Here is a 17,974-nt window from a genome sequence, read left to right on the forward strand (position 1 = left end):
CTTTTATACCCGGGGACCCGCCCTGCCCGGTGACGTCATGACGGGCGGGGCTGCGGCCGCGGGGGCGGTGCGGCTGGGACTGCGGCACCGCGAGGGGGAGCCGGGGCGCGGTGCGAGGTGTGGGGGCGCTCGCCCTATTGCTGCTGCCGCTGGGTCTAGGGTGGGCGGCCGGCCCCGCGGTCCCGCGGTGAGTGCGGTGCCCGGGCCTCGGGCCCAGCCGCAGCCCCCTGCCCGATCCACGGGCACGGGCGACCCCTGGCGCTGGGTCCTCCGCTCACGCCGCAATCCCCACCCCGAACCGCCCACTCTGGACCCCCGAGGGGGGCTGGGGACCGGGGGCCCCGGAACCAGGGGGAGGGGCTGCCTCGGAACAGGGTCCTCGCCTCCTAGGGACGGGAAGAGGCGTCGAGTACCCTCTGGAGTAGGGAGCCGGAAATTGAAGACCCATTTGCAGTGGGCTCTCCAGCGGGTGGCAAAGGTTTCCCGCATCCTGGGCAGGGTCCTGGACGCCGTTTGTGGGGGTGGGGCGGGCAGCGTGGAGAGGAGTGGGGGGCCCCGGGGAGCCGACGGGCAGCTGCCTGAAAGGAATGCCAGGATGGCGGGGTGGGCGGCCTTTCGCCCCTACAGGGGAGGAAGATGGCTTGGTCGGGGGCGGGGGTTGGGGGGGCTGGAAAAGGGCTGGATTTGTCACATGTCCGCTTTGGGCTCCTGCGTCCTTGTAAAGGCCTTTTAAATGTGGAAAATTCTGCGGGTGTGTGTGTGTGTGTGTGTGTGTGTGTGTGTGTGTGTGTGTCTGTGTCAGAGAGGAAAGACAGGAGGAATATATCTGCCACGTTGATGTGTCAGCTGATGGCCCTGCCCCTTACACCCCTTAGGTCGCCTGATCCTCACAGAAGCTGTCGGAGCTAGGCCGCCCAGTTCGGTAGACCCTAGGCACGGTGGCTGCTGAGCATTGAAACGTAGGTAATCTGAACTGAGATGGGCTGTTAAGTGTGAAGTACACCCTGGATTTTATGGGCTCAGTAGGTTAAAATAATGTGAAATATTTCATTACTGATTCTTAAATATTGATGGTCTATCAAAATAATAGTGTTTTGGATACATTGTGTTAAATGACTTGTTTTGAAATTAGAAAATGTAAAATTACATACTTGGTTTCCATTTGCTGCTCACTTATGCATATTTTTGTTGACTACCACTGGCTTGTGGTAAGCATTATTACTACCCCAATTTCATAGCTCCGAAAGCGAGGTTGAAAGACCTGACCAGCCACAAAGCCAGGAAGGGAAGGAATCTAAAGTCTTTGTATAAATAAAAAGCCCAGGTGAGTTTTAAAGGCTTGGGTGGGCTGTGGTAAGGACCTGACTTAATTATTCACAAAGATGGCCCTGCACGGTGGACTAGGTAACAGGGGCCTGGGGACTGCCTTTGGTTCCCAGCACATTCCAACTATATAATGATGATAATTACAGGTGCCTTGGAGCTGGCTTTGTGGTAGGAGATGAGAAGCCATATATGAAAGGACATTGAGTTTATGGCGTAAAAATGCCTTGGTAAAACCCAAGGTGATGGGCCGGGCGCGGTGGCTCACGCCTGTAATCCCAGCACTTTGGGAGGCTTAGGCGGGTGGATCACGAGGTCAGGAGATCGAGACCATCCTGGCTAACACGGTGAAACCCCGTCTCTACTAAAAATACAAAAAAATTAGCCGGGCGTGGTGGCAGGCACCTATAGTCCCAGCTACTCGGGAGGCTGAGGCAGGAGAATGGCGTGAACCAGGGAGGCGGAGCTTGCAGTGAGCCGAGATGGCGCCACTGCACTCCAGCCTGGGCGACAGAGCCAGACTGCGTCTCAATAAACAACAACAACAACAACAAAAAACCCAAGATGATGCTGTCATTCCTAATGTGCACCCTACCTGCCACCTCAATAGTTGTTCTGTATCGGAGGTGGAAACTAAAGCCAGATGTCTGTGAGTAGCCTCTTAGGCCAAATTAGGTCTTAATCACTCCAGCTTTAGGAAGCGCCCAGCATCCTCCCAGATGTAGGTAGGCAGGTGCCTAGTGCCTCTTCTCAGGGTGGGGACAGATTTCCTAGAATTTCTCCTCCTCTCTCCCCTCTCCCTGCTGCTGGGCCCCCAGTGGACAACCTGTCCCTCGGATGCTACTCCCAGGTACCCAGGGCTTGACCTCCACCTTCTCCCCACCCCCACCCCAACTCTCACATCTTGGCTCTTCACCACAGCCGGAGCCTTCCAGATCCTCTCCAGAGAATGGCTCTCCTTGGGGTACCTTCACTCATTACACAGTTCTGAAAAGATTTTTCCAGAGATAATTGCTTCTTGGCCTTTGTGTTTTAATTCAGCGTGAAATCTGAGGCCAAATAGGAGCAGAGGATGAGACCTGAAAGGGACAGCACTGGGGACACGGGGACCCCTAGCAGCTGGGCGTTTCCCGGCCTGTGGAGCATGTACCCACTCTGCTGTTCCTAGCTCAGTCCTCCAGCAAGTCACTGCACCTCTCTGAGCTTCTCTCGCCATATCGGAAGAATGGAAATGGGTTTTTCTTACGTTGGGAAGCTGGGAGGCACTGTGCATGAACTGGACATTAGTGAGTGCACAGAAAATAAATCCATGGCAGTGTTCACAGGCGCGGGCCAGGTACCTGATTGTCTGCTCTGGATCGCTGGCAGTGAATGTTCTGCCCAAGTCGGCCTTCTCCTGCCTAGCAGCTCACGCCCAGCCTACTTCTCTCTGACGCGCTCCTCCCTCGGTGCCGCCCGTGATGTGTGTTAGTATATAATCAGAGAAACTCACACGCGGAGTTTTAAATAATGCCTGCCCTGCCTAAGGTGACTCATCTGAGGCTGTGAGTTCCTGCTCTCCCCTCCCTCGTGGCAAGTGTAGATATCCCCAACCCCACCTCGCTGTCACTAAGCAACTCGACCTTGTACAGCACCGATGCAGATAATAACAGGAGGAAATAGAGCCTGCTAATTGTCCCCTTCCCTAGAATAGGTTTTTAAGGAGCAATCTCTCCCCTTTCATGTATTTCTCAGTGTCTAAAGAGGAGCAGCTCCACCGGCTGTTGGGTGGGCCGGGGATGGGGAAGGGGAAGAGGACCAACCTTCTCCAGCCTCAAGTCACTTCCTGCTTTAGACAGGATGCCACTCGCAGTGTCTGAGCCACCCCTACCTGAAGGCATCATTGGTGGGGTGAGGGGCGGGGGGCGGGGAAGGGCAGGTGTAATGACAAAATTCAGACTAGAGAATGTGTTCCAGGTAGGAGGCGGAGCCACATCTGTCTTTTACAAAAGGACATAAGCGCTTACCCTTTTGCCTGCCCTTCCCGCCTGCTGCTTCAGAGGGCCCAACAAGAAGGGTCCTGGTGAGAATGTTCTAGTGAAAAGTACCCTGTGAATATGTGGTGTTATGATGATATCGTTACTGTTCACTGATGCCATCTCTAAGGGTGACAGTCATGATCTAGTTGAAATAGATTTAGTTGGTCCAAGTAAGAGAGTCCTGGAACTTCAAAAACACTAGTTTCCTCTGCAGAATGATGAAAACCCAAGGCCATCCCAGCAATACAATTGTCTAAATTTGTATGGTACAGTCTTGCATCCTGTTTGTGCCCTCAGAAAACTAGCCACACTCTCTGCTCCAACTTCTCTTTCCCATGAAACTCATCCAGTGCAGCCCCTGTCTGCTATTTTTTAAATAAAAGCATCTCTTTATGAAGATGGAAGAATTTTGTTCAAAGCATTTAAGGGGATGTAACCTTTTCAAAAGGTTACCTAAAATAAAAGTCTGAACTCCAATTAAATTTAATTTTAAAATATCAACCCCACCAAAGTTTACAATTTTTTTTTTTTTTTTGCATCACATGACTATAATAATACAGAGTAAATATATAGAAGATTTTTAGCCACTTTCTGGAATGGGCCATGCCCCAGAATGTGACATTCATATTACAAGTGTCGATCTGGGGCCTTTCAAAACTGAAGATGTCATTTTTTGTTTTTTTTTTGAAATGGAGTCTCGACTAGGCTGGAGTGCAGTGGCATGATCTTGGCTCATTGCAACCTCTGCCTCCCAGGCTCAAGCGATCCTCCCGCTTCAGCCTCCCGAGTACCTGGGATTACAGGCGTGCACCACCATGCCTGATTAATTTTTGTATTTTTAGTAGAGGCAGCGTTTCACCATGTTGGCCAGGCTGGTCTCAAAGATGTTATTCTTGATGTCAAATTCTCATTAAGCTATAACCCCCCAAGTTTTTTTTAAATACATACAATGTACACAGCAATTATATATACATATATCTTATATACATATTTCCTGATTATAAAATTAGAAACACTTAGAAAGTACTAAAGAGCACAAGTGTATCCACTGTTCTCGAGATTTTTTAAAATGCTTGATGTATTATATTCCTTTGTGTTTTTCCTATTCATGGGCTGTTTAGGTGTTTTTGTTCCTTTACAACTTTTTTTTTTTGCCTTCAATATTAAGAATGAAGAAATACTATATCTTCTTCTGCTATGACTTAGACATAATCTCACAAATTCTCAAAAATATGTAACCTACTCCCAACTGTCATTCTCCCCATAATCTGAGGTGTCCAGAGCATACCGAATTATCTACAGAGCAAACTCATCTCTGCTTCCCATGACTAAGGCCGTTTAGAGGACTCAGTGCTCTCCTGCCGCGTTCCCTGACTGTTGAAGAGCACAGGGCCTAGAGTTGATGGACTGGGTGCAAATCCTCACTGTCACTTCTTAGCTGTGTGACCTCGGCAAGTTACTTAACCTCTCTCTGCCTTAGTTGCCTCATCTGTAAAGTGACAGTAATAATAGTACCCGCTTCCTGGGGTTGTGATAAAGACTGAATGATTATGTGAAAGCACTTACAATACCACCTGCCCTACAGTGTTATATAAATATTAGCTATTAAAACTGATTAATCCCGTCCTCCCCCCACTCCCTCCCTCCCTCCCTTTTTTTCTCTCTCCTTCCCCTCCCTCCCTGGAGCTCTTTTGGAATCAGGACTCAACTCCAGAGCCACTTGCGAGGCTCCCATGCGGCGAGACTGCGGTCTCCGCTGGCCGCACGCTCTTCCGTATACAGCTCCGCACTGCACTCCTCTCCCCTAATCCCGAGGCTGGCGCTGCAGAGTGAGCGAGCGCAGGATCGCTAAGCGCGAGCCGAGGCGCCATCGGAACACTCTTGCCCCCACCCAGACGTCGAGTCTGCAGGTCCAGGGCAGAGGGCGCTGGGCGGCGCCGGGAGGCGCGAGGCACCCGGGAGAGCCGGCTCCGTGGCTTCCTACTACCTGACCCCCTGACCACCTAGTTCTGGAGCCAGGCTTCTTCACCCTTCGCCAGGTCTGGGCTGCCAGGGACTCGGGGTGGGGCCGCCACGCTGCCTTCACCTTCCGTCCGGAGCGCCGGGGCGCGCGACCAGCTCCGTTTCACGCTCTAGGCAAACGGTAGTTTGGGAAAGGCTGAGCTTCGCCCCCTCCCGGCGGTGAGAGCGCGGCGCGGCGCGGCGGGGCCTCCTGCGGGCGGGAGAGGCACCGGGGTCCAGGGGCCGCGGCGCAGAGGGAGGGCGGGGCTGTGCCCCCCGGAGGCCCTGCCCGCCCCGCCCCGCCCCGTCCCGCCCTAAGACCCGGGTTCCCCCTGGAGGCCGCCACCGCCCGTCCCTGCCCGTCGCCGGCAAGGCCTGAGCCTCTGTCTCAAGATCGGACGGCCTTTGCAGCGGGAGCACCAACCAACCCCACAAATTCATGAAATACTAGGCGGGGAATCCGCTCAAAATAGGACGTGCCTTTTGTTTTTTGTAGCTATAAGAGAATATCGAAGTACGTTTTTTTTTTTTTTTTGAGATGGAGTCTTGGTCTGTCACCCAGGCTGGAGTGCAGTGGCGCAATTTGGGCTCACTGCAACCTCCGTCTCCGCCTAACAGCCCTGTCGTACAAAAATAACAATAGGGAACATTTGAATAGAGGGTGGGCTAATTTTGTTAAATTTACTTTTTGATGCCCCCACGTTTTGTTGCTAGTGTTAATGAAATGCCATCAATGGCTGGCTGCTAATGCAGTGCTGCCAATGTATATATTCTGTGTCTCTTCTCAATTAGGAAGAACATTTGTTACTTCCACTACCTAAAGTTTGCCCGGCATGGTCAGTTTTACCAGTAGTCACCACAAGCACAGTGCTAATTAGTTTTCCAGACCTAAGAAAACGTTTGAGATCAGGATTGGGATGTGGGGGGTATAGGGGGAGTGATGACTCCAAAATAAAAGGAAAATTGCAATAGTAAAATGAATGTTTATTTAAATGTCTACAGAATATATCATGTCAATTAGTCAAAGACAACTCAACTTTTATATTGTAATGTATAAATTATACTTAATGTAAAAAGTTAAAATAGAAAATGAAACATATGTAATATGATATGGGACAGTTCCTCCAAAAGAGTGCCAGCGACCTCCAGAGCTCGAGCTGGCTCCATTCATCACCCACTTTTAGTATCATTTTCTGGTTATCAAGAAATGAGTAGAATTTTTTTTTGAGACCGAGTCTCACTGTGACCCCCAGGCTGGTACAATGGCTCGATCTCAGCTCATTGCAACCTCCACCTCCCGGGTTCAAGCTATTCTCCTGCTCCAGCCTCCCAAGTAGCTGGGACTATAGGCGCCCGCCACCACGCCCGGCTAATTTTTGTATTTTTAGTAGAGACAGGGTTTCACCATGTTGGCCAGGCTGGTCTTGAACTCCTGACCTCAAGTGATCTGCCTGCCTCGGCCTTCCAAAGTGCTGGGATTACAGGTGTGAGCCACTGCGCCCGCCCAGAATTTTTTTAATAACTGAAAGAAAGAAGGAGATTAAGGAAGATGGAGACAAATATGCAGGAGAAACACCCTCTGAGGGCGATTTAACAGAGCAGCGAATGTGGAAAGGGGAAGGGGAGGTGCTTCTTGGGTGCCCAGTTTCCTTGGGAGGAACTCGGGTACGTGGTCAGGGGTTGTGGGCAGTTATTCTCCTCGCTGGCCCTCAGGGGGCTCACAGGCCAAGAGCAGCTTGGTTGTTGTACATGGGTTAGGGGAAGACGGGAGAGTTAGGGTGCATGATAAGATAGAGAGGCAATGTGCAACCGGATATTTCTATGTACTTGGCCTTTCAAAATTCAAAATTTGTTAACTCATGAATACTTGTATACTGACATAATGTACAGATGCCATTTAAGGTTGGATAGTTTTGTAATTAATGAGGCATTATGGATCTCATTGAGAAGCCAATACTGACTCTGTGAGTGAAAAAACACAAATTGTTTTTCCTCTGTTCTCACAGCACAAAAGCCAACACAGAAGACTTCTGTGACCCGACGTGTAGGGGTGTTTCCCCATACACCAAGCAGGAAATCAATTCTGCCATAGACACCAGCTGGGTGTCCTCAACTTCCATTCCATTCTGACACCATCTACCAGCAGATAATGTCAGATCCCACAGGCTGAGGGCTCAGTCCCCCAGGCTCTCCCCACCACCTTCAGATGCCAACTGCAAGTGCCAGGCTGTCTTACCTGTGCCTCTGACCAACTGGCCATAAATCCGGGATTCCAGGGTGTCCTCCTTGGGTTCAATTAATTTGCCAGAGCAGCTCACAGAACTCAGGGAAATGCTTACTTACATTTCCCAGTTTATTATAAAGGATATTACAAAGGTTACAGATGAAGAGGTGCCTAGAGTGAGGTATGGGCAAGGGGTCCATGCCCTCCCAGGACATGCCCCACCCCCGGTAGCCTCTATATGTTCCGTTACCTAAAGGTCTCCAAACCCGGTCCTTTTGGGTTAGTTTTTTATGGAGGCTTCATTTTGTAGGCCTGATTAATTAAATCATTGGCCACTGGTGATCAACTTAACCTTCAGGCCCTCTCCTCTCCAGGGAGGTTAGGGGATGGGGCTAAAAGTCCCAACCCTCTAATCATGCCTTGTTCTTTCCAGTGACCAGCCCCATCCTGAAGCTACCTAGGGGCTGCCAGCCACCAGCTGATTCATTAGCATAAAAAAGACATCATTTTGGAGATTTTAAGGATTTTAGGAGTTGTATGCCAAAAAACGAGGTTGAACATATACTTCACAATATCACAGTGACCTTGGAGAAATGAAGCTGAAAACAGCATAGGCTGAGGCCATCCATGGTGGGGAAAGCCCAGGCTAAGTATGGGAAGAGGGAGTGAGGACAGAGGCTGAGCGGCTCTGGAGCTGAGTCAACAAACGAGCTACTAAAAATGACCAGAGATTAATGCAAGAATCAGAATCTGTGTCACAATCTCAGATCTGGCTGAAAGGCCTCGTTGGGCAAGCAGGACGAAGAGGCTAGGATGTATATGTCAGAGGTGGGTTACAAGGAGACCTCTGCCCTGCAGGGCTGACTCAGAAAAACCTAGGTTGCTGCTACTCTGAGCCCAGCCTGAGACAGAAATTTCCACTGTAGCTACCTGCAGTTGTAAATTTAGCTTACCGATCCAGAACTAGTCCTCAGTGACATTGTAAGGGTGGTTACATCTCCTTTTTGTTCTGTGAAAGGAAAATAAAAATCTCTGGGCCCCAAACTCATTAAGTCAAAGGGAAAAGCTTGGGAACTGAGTCATGCAAAGACTGCCTTCCTTTTGTTCCTAAGTAGATAGCTACAAAGATAAAAGGCCACAAACCTCCCTAGGGGACCTTCCACATGATTTGCCCATCAGGAAATTCCTTGTAGGTCCCTAGGTCTTTAGCCTATAACAGTTCTGTTGAATTTCACCCTGACAATGTAAATTCACAGCTCATCTTCATAGGTAAAGGACAAAGACAGGACTAGATCCTCCCTCCACTCACTAGAGACAAATGCACCTTTGGCTGCTTCCTGTACCCTGTGATTACTTTATCTAATGTAAAACTGCAGATTCACTGAGACAAATGCATAGTGGACTGGCCTTCTACCTCCTCCTTTCACATGTAAAATGTGCATTCAGTGAAAGCTGATCAAAGTCTCAAAAGAATGCAACTGCTCTCCTTTTATCTACCCGCCCATTTTTTCTTTCCTCTTTCCCCCACTGCCCCTCTTTCTCCATTAAATATTGACATCTCCAGACCCTTTTTGGAAAAAGCGCAGATCACAGATGTTCCCATGGTTTTGTGTTCTTTATTCCCCCCGAGTGCGTCTTCAACCTTGGCAAAATAAACCTCTAAAATGATTGAGACTCACCTTGGTCATTTTCTTTGATTTAGAGTTCTTTTATACCTCTCATTATCCTCCCACCATTTTGGGCAAGCAGGCTCTACCGCCTTAAATTCTGTACTCTAAGGACATTTTTTTTTTTTTTTTTTTTTTAAGACGCAGTTTCACTCTTGTTGCCCAGGCTGGAGTGCAATGGCTCGATCTCGACTCACTGCAACCTCCGCCTCCTGGGTGTCAGGCCTGTGAGCCCAAGCTAAGCCATCATATCCCCTGTGACCTGCACGTACACATCCAGATGGCCCATTCCTGCCTTAACTGATGACATTCCACCACAAAAGAAGTGAAAATGGCCTGTTACTGCCTTAACTGATGACATTATCCTGTGAAATTCCTTCTCCTGGCTCATCCTGGCTCAAAAGCTCCCCTACTGAGTACCTTGTGACCCCCACCCCTGCCAGCCAGAGAACAACCCCCTCCCTTTACTATAATTTTCCTTTACCTACCCAAATCTTATAAAACAGCCCCACCCGTATCTCCCTTTGCTGACTCTCTTTTTGGACTCAGCCCGCCTGCACCCAGGTGAAATAAACAGCTTTGTTGCTCACACAAAGCCTGTTTGGTGGTCTCTTCACACAGATGCGAGTGAAATTTTGGTGCCGTGACTCAGATTGGGGGACCTCCCTTAGGAGATCAATCCCCTGTCCTCCTGCTCTTTGCTCCGTGAGAAAGATCCACCTACGACCTCAGGTCCTCAGACCGACCAGCCCAAGGAACACCTCACCAATTGTAAATCAAGTAAGCGGCCTCTCTTTACTCTCTTCTCCAGCCTCTCTCACTATCTCTTAACCTCCTTCTCCTTTCAATCTTGGCGCCACACTTCAATCTCTCCCTTCTCTTAATTTCAGTTCCTTTCCTTTTCTGGTAGAGACAAAGGAGACGTGTTTTATCCATGAACCCAAAACTCCAGTGCCAGTCACAGACTTGGGAAGACAGTCTTCCCTTGGTGTTTAATCGCGCAGGGACACCTGCGTGATTGTTCACCCACGTTTCAGAGGTGTCTGACCATGCAGGGATGCCTGCCTTTTTCCTTCACCCTTAGCAGTAAGTACCACTTTTCTAGGGGGGCAAGAACCCCCCGACCCCTTCTCTCCCTGTCTCTACCCTTTCTCCACTTTTCTGGAGGTCAAGAACCCCCGACACTTTCTCCCCATGTCTCTACCCCTACTCCGCTTTTCTGGAGGGCAAGAACCCCCCAACCCCTTCTGTTCGTGTCTCTACCCCTTCTTCTGCAACACTGCTTGGCCCCAATACAAACTTGACAATGGCTCTAAATGGCCAGAAAACGGCACTTTTGATTTCTCCATCCTACAAGACCTAAATAATTTTTGTTGAAAAATGGGCAAATGGTCTGAGGTGCCTTACATCCAGGCATTTTTCACACTTCGTTCCCTCCCTAGTCTCTGTTCCCAATGCGATTCCTCCCAAATCCTCCTTCTCTCCCTCCCGCCTGTCCCCTCAGTCCCAACCCCAAGCATCGCTGAGTCTTTCCAGGCTTCCTTTTCTACAGACCCATCTGACCTCTCCCCTCCTCCCCAGGTTGTTCATTGCCAGGCTGAGCTAAGTCCCAATTCTTCCTCAGCCTCCACTCCTCCACCCTATAATCCTTCTATCACCTCCCCTCCTCACACCCGGTCTGGCTTACAGTTTAGTTCGGCGACTAGCTCTTCTCCACCTGCCCAACAATTTCCTCTTAAAGAAGTGGCTGGAGCTGAAGGCATAGTCAGGGTACATGTACCTTTTTCTCTATCAGACCTCTCAGATCAGTCAGCGTTTAGGCTGTTTCTCATCAGACCCCACTAAACATATACAGGAATTCTGATATCTAACTCTGTCCTACAATTTAACCTGGAGTGACCTAAATGTCATCCTGACTTCTACCCTCTCCCCAGATGAACGGGAAAGAGTTTTTTCTTTAGTCCAATCTCACGCTGATAACCACCGGCTTCATGAGCCAGACCTCCAGGAAGGCATCAGAGCAGTTCCCCAAGAGGATCCCCAATGGAACTATCAGGCAGATTCCCCAGGTATAGCTAGGCGAGATTACATTATTTCCTGCCTAGTTGAAGGGCTTAAAAAGGCAGCTTACAAAGCTGTTAATTATGACAAGCTTAAAGAAACTACCCAAGGTAAAGACGAAAACCCAGCCCAGTTCATGGCCTGCTTTGCAGCAACCCTTAGACGCTTTACCGCCCTAGACCCAGAAGGGCCAGAAGGCCACCTTATTCTTAATATGCATTTTATCATCCAATCCGCTCCTGACATTAGGAAAGAACTTCAAAAATTAGAATCTGGCCCTCAAACCCCACAACGGGAATTAATCAACCTTGCCTTCAAGGTGTACAATAATAGAGAGGAGGCAGCCAGACGGCAACGCATTTCTGAGTTACAGTTACTTGCCTCTGCAGTGAGACAAAACCCAGCCACACCTCCAGCACGCAAGAACTTCAAAATGCCTAAGCCGCACACACCTAAGCCGCAGCAGTCAAGCATTCCTACAAGACTTCCTCCATCAGGATCTTGCTTCAAGTGCCAGAAATCTGGCCACTAGGCCAAGGAATGCCCACAGCCCGGGATTCCTCCCAAGCCATCTGTGCAGGGACCCACTGGAAATCAGACTGCCCAGCTCATCCCCCAGCTACTCCTAGAGCCCCTGAAGCTCTAGCCCAAGGCTCTCTGACTGACTCCTTCCTAGATCTGCTCGGCTTAGCAGCTGAAGATTGATGCTGCCTGATCGCCTCGGAAGCCCCCGGACCATCACGGATGCTGAGCTTCGGATAACTCTCACAGTGGAGGGTAAGTCCATCCCCTGTTTAATCGATACGGGGGCTACGCACTCCACATTACCTTCTTTTCAAGGGACTGTTTCCCTTGCCCCCATAACTGTTGTGGGTACTGACGGCCAAGCTTCAAAACCCCTTAAAACTCCCCCACTCTGGTGCCAACTTGGACAACACTCTTTTATGCACTCTTTTTTAGTTATCCCCACCTGCCCAGTTCCCTTATTAGGCCGAGATATTTTAACCAAATTATCTGCTTTCCTGACTATTCCTGGACTGCAGCCGCATCTCATTGCCACCCTTCTTCCCAACCCAAGGCCTCCTTTGCGTCTTCCTCTCGTATCCCCCGACCTTAACCACAAGTATAGGACATCTCTACTCCCTCCCTGGCAACCAATCACATGACCGTCACCATCCTATTAAAACCTAATCACCGTTACCCTGCTCAACACCAATATCCCATCCCACAGCACTTTTTAAAAGGATTAAAGCCTGTTATCACTCGCCTGTTACAGTATGGGCTTCTAAAACCTATAAACTCTCCTTACAATTCCCCCATTTTACCTGTCCAAAAACCGGACAAGTCTTACAGACTAGTTCAGGATCTGCGCCTCATCAATCAAATTGTTTTGCCTATCCACCCTGTGGTGCCCAACCCGTACACTCTTTCGTCCTCAATACCTTCCTCCACAACTCACTATTCCATTCTTGATCTTAAAGATGCTTTTTTCACTATTCCCCTGCACCCCTCGTCCCAGCCTCTCTTTGCTTTCACCTGGACTGACCCTGGCACCCATCAGTCCCAGCAGCTTACCTGGGCTGTGCTGCCGCAAGGTTTCAGGGACAGCCTTCATTACTTCAGCCAAGCTGTTTCTCATGATTTACTTTCTTTCCACTCCTCCGCTTCTCACCTTATTCAATATATTGATGACCTTCTTCTTTGTAGCTCCTCCTTTGAATCTTCTCAACAAGACACCCTTCTGCTCCTTCAGCATTTATTCTCCAAAGGATATCTGGTATCCCCCTCCAAAGCTCGAATTTCTTCTCCATCCGTTACCTACCTTGGCATAATTCTTCATAAAAACACACTGCTCTCCCTGCCAATCATGTCCTACTGATCTCTCAAACCCCAACCCCTTCTACAAAACAGCAACTCCTTTCCTTCCTAGGCATGGTTGGATACTTTCAACTTTGGATACCTGGTTTTGCCATCCTAACAAAACCATTATATAAACTCACAAAAGGAAACCTAGTTGACCCCATCGATCCTAAATCCTTTTCCCACTCCTCTTTCCGTTCCTTGAAGACAGTTTTAGAGACCGCCCCCACTCTAGCTCTCCCTGACTCATCCCAACCCTTTTCATTACACACAGCCTAAGTGCAGGGCTGTGCAGTCGGAATTCTTACACAAGGACTGGGATCACATCCTGCAGCCTTTTTGTCCAAACAACTTGACCTCAATGTTTTAGGCTGGCCATCATGTCTCCGTGCAGCGGCTGCTGCCGCCTAAATATTTTAGAGGCCCTCAAAATCACAAACTATGCTCAACTCACTCTCTACAGCCCTCATAACTTCCAAAATCTATTTTCTTCCTCACAACTGACCATATACTTTCTGCTCCCCAGCTCCTTCAGCTATACTCACTCTGTTGAGTCTCCCACAATTACCATTGTTCCTAGCCTGGACTTCAATCCGGCCTCCAACATTATTCCAGATACCACACCTGACCCTCATGACTGCCTCTCTGATCCACCTGACATTCACCCCATTTCCCCATATTTCCTTCTTCCCTGTTCCTCACCCTGATCACATTTGGTTTATTGATGGCGGTTCCACCAGGCCTAATTGCCACTCACCAGCAAAGGCAGGCTATGCAATAGTATCTTCCACATCTATCATTGAGGCTACCGCTCTGCCCCCCTCCACTACCTCTCAGCAAGCCGAACTAGTTGCCTTAACTCAGGCCCTCACTCTTGCAAAGGGACTACGCATTAATATTTATACTGACTCTAAATATGCCTTCCATATTCTGCACCACCATGCGGTTATATGGGCTGAAAGAGGTTTTCTCACTACGCAAGGGTCCTGCATCATTAATGCCTCTTTAATGAAAACTCTGCTCAGCTTCCAAAGGAAGCTGGAGTCATTCACTGCAAGGGGCATCAAAAGGCGTCAGATTGAGAGGTGACAGCATGCTGGCAGTCCTTACAGCCCTCGCTCGCTCTCGGCGCCTCCTCTGCCTGGGCTCCCACTTTGGCGGCACTTGAGGAGCCCTTCAGCCCACCGCTGCACTGTGGGAGCCACTTTGTGGGCTGGCCAAGGCCAGAGCTGGCTCCGTCAGCTTGCGGGGAGGTGTGGAGTGAGAGGCGCGAGCGGGAACCGGGGCTGTAGGCGGCGCTTGCAGGCCAGCTAGAGTTCCGGGTGGGCGTGGGCTTGGTGGGCCCCGCACTCGGAGCAGCCAGCCGGCCCTGCCGGCCCCAGGCAATGAGGGGCTTAGCACCAGGGCCAGCGGATGCGGAGGGTGTACTGGGTCCCCCAGCAGTGCCAGCCCACCGGCGCTATGCTTGATTTCTCACCCGGCCTTAGCTACCTCCCCACGGGGCGGGGCTCGGGACCTACAGCCCACCATGCCTGAGCCTCCCACCCTCTCCATGGGCTCCTGCGCGGCCCCAGCCTCCCTGATGAGTGCCGCCCCCTGCTCCACAGCACCCAGTCCCATCGACCAGCCAAGGGCTGAGGAGTGCGGGCGCAGGGCGCAGGACTAGCAGGCAGCTCCACCTGCAGCCCCGGTACAGGATCCACTGGGTGAAGCCAGCTGGGCTCCTGAGTCTGGTGGGGACGTGGAGAACCTTTATGTCTAGCTCAGGGATTGCAAATACACCAATCAGCACTCTGTATCTAGCTCAAGGTTTCTAAACACACCAATCAGCACCCTGTGTCTAGCTCACGGTTTGTGAATGCACCAATCAACACTGTATCTAGCTGCTCTGGTGGGGGCCTTGGAGAACCTTCGTGTCGACACTCTGTATCTAGTTAATCTGGTAGGGACGTGGAGAACCTTTGTGTCTAGCTCAGGGATTGTAAACGCACCAATCAGCACCCTGTCAAAACAGACCACTCAGCTCTACCAATCAGCAGGATGTGGGTGGGGCCAGATAACAGAATAAAAGCAGGCTGCCTGAGCCAGCAGTGGTAACCCACAACAGTTCTCTTCCACACTGTGGAAGCTTTGTTTTTTTTTGCTCTTTGGGTCCACACTGTTTTTATTGAGCTGTAACACTGTGAAGGTTTGTAGTTTAAGCCAGCGTAGACCACGAGCCCGCTGGGAGAAAACGAACAACTCTGGATGCACTGCCTTAAAGAGTTCTTAACACTCACCGCGAAGGTCTGTAGCTTCACTCCTGAGCTAGTGAGACGACGAACACATCTGTAACAGCAGAAACAACAAACTCCGGATGCACCGCCTTAAGAGCTGTACCACTCACTGTGAGGGTCTGTGGCTTCATTCTTGAAGTCAGTGAGACCAAGAATCCACCAATTCCGGACACAGATCCTATTGCTCTAGGCAACGCTTATGCTGATGAGGTGGCTAGACAAGCAGCTAGCGTTCCAACTTCTGTCCGTCATGGCCAGTTTTTCCCCTACACGTTGGTCACTCCCACTTACTCCCCCGCTGAAACTTCCACCATATCAATCTCTTCCCACACAAGGCAAATGGTTCTTAGGCCAAGGAAAATATCTCCTTCCAGCCTCACAGGCCCATTCTATTCTGTCGTCATTTCATAACCTCTTCCATGTGGGTTACAAGCCGCTAGCCCGTCTCTCAGAACCTCTCGTTTCCTTTCCATCATGGAAATCTATCCTCAAGGAAATCACTTCTCAGTGTTCTATCTGCTATTCTACTCAGGGATTGTTCAGGCCCCCTCCCTTCCCTACACATCAAGCTCGGGGATTTGCCCCTGCCCAGGACTGGCAAATTGACTTTACTCACATGCCCTGAGTCAGAAAACTAAAATACCTCTTGGTCTGGGTAGACACTTTCACTGGATGGGTAGAAGCCTTTCCCACAGGGTCTGAGAAGTCCACTGCGGTCATTTCTTCCCTTCTGTCAGACATAATTCCTCGGTTTGGCCTTCCCACCTCTATACCGTCTGATAACGGATCAGCCTTTATTAGTCAAATCACCTGAGCAGGTTTTCAGGCTCTTAGTATTCAGTGAAACCTTTGTATCCCTTACCGTCCTCAATCTTCAGGAAAGGTAGAACGGACTAATGGTCTTTTAGAAACAGAACTCACCAAGCTCAGCCACCAACTTAAAAAGGACTGGACAATACTTTTACCACTTTCCCTTCTCAGAAGTCAGACCTGTCCTCGGAATGCTACAGGGTACAGCACATTTAAGCTCCTGTATAGACGCTCCTTTTTATTAGGCCCCAGTCTCATTCCAGACACCAGACCAACTTGGACTGCACCCCAAAATGTTGTCATCCCTACTATCTTCTGTCTAGTCATACTCCTATTCACCGTTCTCAACTACTCATAAATGCACTGCTCTTGTTTACACTGCCGGTTTTCACTGTTTCTCCAAGCCATCACAGCTGATATCTCCTGGTGCTATCCCGAAACCGCCACTCTTAACTCCCTCTTAAAGTAAATAAATAATCTTTGCTGGCAGGACTATGCTGAACCTCCTTAGGCACTCTCTAATTGGATGTCCAGGGTCCTCCCAATTCTTAGTCCTTTAATACCTGTTTTTCTCCTTCTTATTCCGTTCTTTTTTCAATTCATACAAAACCGTATCCAGGCCATCACCAATAATTCTATACGACAAATGTTTCTTCTAACAACCACACAATATCACCCCTTACCACAAAATCTTCCTTCAGCTTAATCTCTCCCACGCTAGGTTCCCACGCCACCCCTAATCCCAGCCCTGAGAAACATCGCCCATTATCTCTCCATACCACCCCCAAAAATTTTCACCACCCCAACACTTTGCCACTATTTCATTTTATTTTTCTTATTAATATAAGAAGACAGGAATGTCAGGCCTCTGAGCCCAAGCTAAGCCATCATATCCCCTGTGACCTGCAGGTACACATCCAGATGGCCGGTTCCTGCCTTAACTGATGACATTCCACCACAAAAGAAGTGAAAATGGCCTGTTCCTGCCTTAACTCATGACATTATCTTGTGAAATTCTTTCTCCTGGCTCATCCTGGCTCAAAAGCTCCCCTGCTGAGCACCTTGTGACCCCCACTCTGCCCGCCAGAGAACAACCCCCTTTGACTGTAATTTTCCATTACCTACCCAAATCCTATAAAATGGCCCCACCCCTATCTCCCTTTGCTGACTCACTTTTCGGACTCAGCCCGCTTGCACCCAGGTGAAATAAACAGCCTTGTTGCTCACACAAAGCCTGTTTGGTGGTCTCTTCACACGGACGCGAGTGAAACTGGGTTCAAGCGATTCTCCTGCCCCAGCCTCCCAAGTAGCCGGGATTACAGGCATGCACCACCATGCCTGGCTAATTTTGTATTTTTCGTAGAGATGGAGTTTCACCATATTGGCCAGGCTGGTCTTGAACTCCTGACCTCAGATGATCCGCCCACCTCAGCCTTCCAAAGTGCTGGGATTACAGGCTTGAGCCACTGCGCCCAGCTTATAATTTTTTTTTTTTTTTTTTTTTTTAAGAGACAGTGCCCTGCTCTGTTATCCAGGAAGGAGTGTGGTGGCATGATCATGGATTACTGCAACTTTGAACTCCTGGGCTCAAGTGATCCTCCTGCCTCAGTCTCCCAAAGTGCTGGGATTACAGGTGTGAGCCACTGCACTTAGCCCCAAGGAAATAATTTAATACCAATCAATGAAGGCCTTTTTCTGATGAAAAGCTCTTTCAAGAATGTTTACGTGGAGCCA

The 17,974-nt window shown here is 49.6% G+C and overlaps 1 long non-coding RNA gene across 1 annotated transcript; it reads left to right on the forward strand.

The window, feature by feature from the left end:
• The first annotated feature begins 60 nt into the window (after positions 1-60).
• LOC117980514 (uncharacterized) lies at positions 61-17,469 on the forward strand. The gene is made up of 5 exons (XR_010112347.1): positions 61-187; positions 876-959; positions 9,855-10,013; positions 11,971-12,071; positions 17,150-17,469. It is a non-coding gene; the product is annotated as an uncharacterized LOC117980514 (long non-coding RNA).
• The last annotated feature ends 505 nt before the right edge of the window (positions 17,470-17,974 follow it).

Source organism: Pan paniscus, chromosome 5 (genome assembly GCF_029289425.2).
Source record: "Pan paniscus chromosome 5, NHGRI_mPanPan1-v2.0_pri, whole genome shotgun sequence".
NCBI lineage: Eukaryota > Metazoa > Chordata > Mammalia > Primates > Hominidae > Pan > Pan paniscus.